We start from the raw sequence: 2,382 nt of genomic DNA on the forward strand, positions 1-2,382 counted from the left end.
GGGAGGAAACCGGAGCACTCCGAGGAAACCCACGCACCCACGGGGAGAATGTGCAGACGCCGCACAGACAGTGACCCAAGCCGGAATCGAAACAGGGACCCTGGAGCTGTGAAGCAATTGTGCTAACCACTGTGCTACCGTGCTGCCCCCTCTGTATTTATCGAACGAATACACAAGCAATGAACCGGGATAATGGATTAAATCAGAGATTCGATTGTTTTGCAACAATATGGCTGGAATGGGAGTCTTACATTTTCCGATAGATCGGGATGAGCAGGTTCGCTCAGTCAGAAAGCAGATGTCTGGGGCTTTAATAGTGACTAATTGGTGTTTTACAATAATGTTAACCGCTAAAAGCCATGTTGGGCGGCACTGTACCACATTGATTTGCATTGTCCCTGCACAGTGCCAGGGACCTGGGCTCGATTCCTGGCTTGGGCCCCTGACTGTGCCGGGTCTGCACGTTCTCCCCGTGTCTGCGTGGGGTTCCTCTGGCTGCTTCGGTTTCCTCCCAAAAGATGTACTTGTTAGGCGAATTGGACATTCTGAATTCCTCTCAGTTATCCCGAACAGGCGCCGGAGTGTGACGACTAGGGGATTTTCACAGCATCATCACGTAATCGGGATTACGACACTGATAAAGATGATTATTATGTTGATGTTTTTTCGCTGCAATTCAAACGGGTAATGAATACATCGTTGCCTTTTCGCACAACTCGCTTTCAGCCACTTTTCCTTTTTTTAAATTTAGAGTACCCAATTTTTAAAAATATATATATTAAGGGGCAATTCAGCGTGTCCAATCCACCTACCCTGCAGCACTTTAGGTTGTGGGGACTAAACCCACGCAAAGACGGGGAGACTGTGCATATTCCACGCAGACGGGATCCCAGAGCCGGGACCGAACCTGGCATCTCAAACGCCGTGAGGCAATAGAGCTAGCCCTCTGCTACTGGGCTGCCGTCTTCTTTAGTACGAAGTCTTACAACACCAGGTTAAAGTCCAACAGGTTTGTTTCGATGTCACTAGCTTTCGGAGCGCTGCTCCTTCCTCAGGCTCCTTCCTCTTCTTGAGTGTCACAAGCATGCTTACATTAATACTGTTATAATGTTAGTGCGAATAACCACTAGTCGCCACACTCCGGCGCCTGTTCGGGTTCACTAAAGGACGATTCTGAATGTCCAATTCACCTAAAAGCACATCTTTCTGGGCTTGTGGGAGGGAACCTGAGCACCCGGAGGAAACCCACGCAAACACGGAGAGAACGTGCAGACTCCGCACAGACAGTGACCCAGCGGCGAATCAAATCCGGGACCCTGGCGCTGTGAAGCAACAGGGCTAACCACTGTGCTCCTGCCGCGCATTGTTGTTTCTTACAAGTCCTTGGTCGCCAGTCTTTGTGAAATTAGCTGATCTACATGGTGTCAGGAGTGGGATGTACGGCACAAGGACTTCCCCACATGACTCACTTGTGTCTGACCACCACATTGGGTATAGTTGGGTGCAGTTCGTGCAGGAGTGGCGTATTTACTGTGGTGTCTCTGACAAGTCAATAAAGATACAAGTTGTCACATTACTAAACTTAGCGGGTTCTGATGGCAGCCAGAAGTTTGGGTGGTTTGTTTTTCAAATGGAGGCGGAGGAAGTGGACCCCAGAAGTAATTGAAATAAAGTAAGAAAATATTTGCCTTCCCGTGAAGAATATAAAACTCAACAGACACGTGTTTCACTTGACAAACCAAAGAACAGATGAAAAAATACAATCATGTTTGGCAATCTCGAAAATTTTAGGGAGAAATGTGCATGTGAAACCTTTACCAATGAGTTGGGGATTGAATATTCTGCTGGGGCCACAGCCACCTGCTCCACAGGCCGCTGCCACGAGAGCAGGATTTAAAACTATTAAAAAAATAACAGCTGCATGTGAAATAACAATCAAAAAGCAACAACGATGATAAGCGGTGACATAAGCTTTCACCCCCGTGAACAAATAAACAGGTAATTCAGCTCATCCTGAGGAGAAAGGAATTCCCTCCACAGGATTTTATTAAATCGATTGAGACAAAGCATTTTGTTCTAGTTGGCAGCATCAATACTTTATCCGGGTGAAACATATATTGTGGATTAGTTCGGAGCCAAACAAAGTACAACGAGTAAAGAGAATTTAATGCACAAAATAACAAGGAAATACATTCTGAGAAAAGCCCTGCAATGTTTGGAAGGAAAGGCGGAACTTTGAGCTGACGAGGAAAAACCTCAGCAAGGTGGACTGGATTTCGGTACAAAGCAACCGCGGCAAGACTTGAATTTGCAACCTTCTGACATCTTCGAAGTCAGACGCCTTATCCATTCGGCCGCGCGGCCAACGGCTGCAACGCTTTT

This window comes from Scyliorhinus torazame, unplaced genomic scaffold (genome assembly GCF_047496885.1).
Source record: "Scyliorhinus torazame isolate Kashiwa2021f unplaced genomic scaffold, sScyTor2.1 scaffold_1079, whole genome shotgun sequence".
NCBI lineage: Eukaryota > Metazoa > Chordata > Chondrichthyes > Carcharhiniformes > Scyliorhinidae > Scyliorhinus > Scyliorhinus torazame.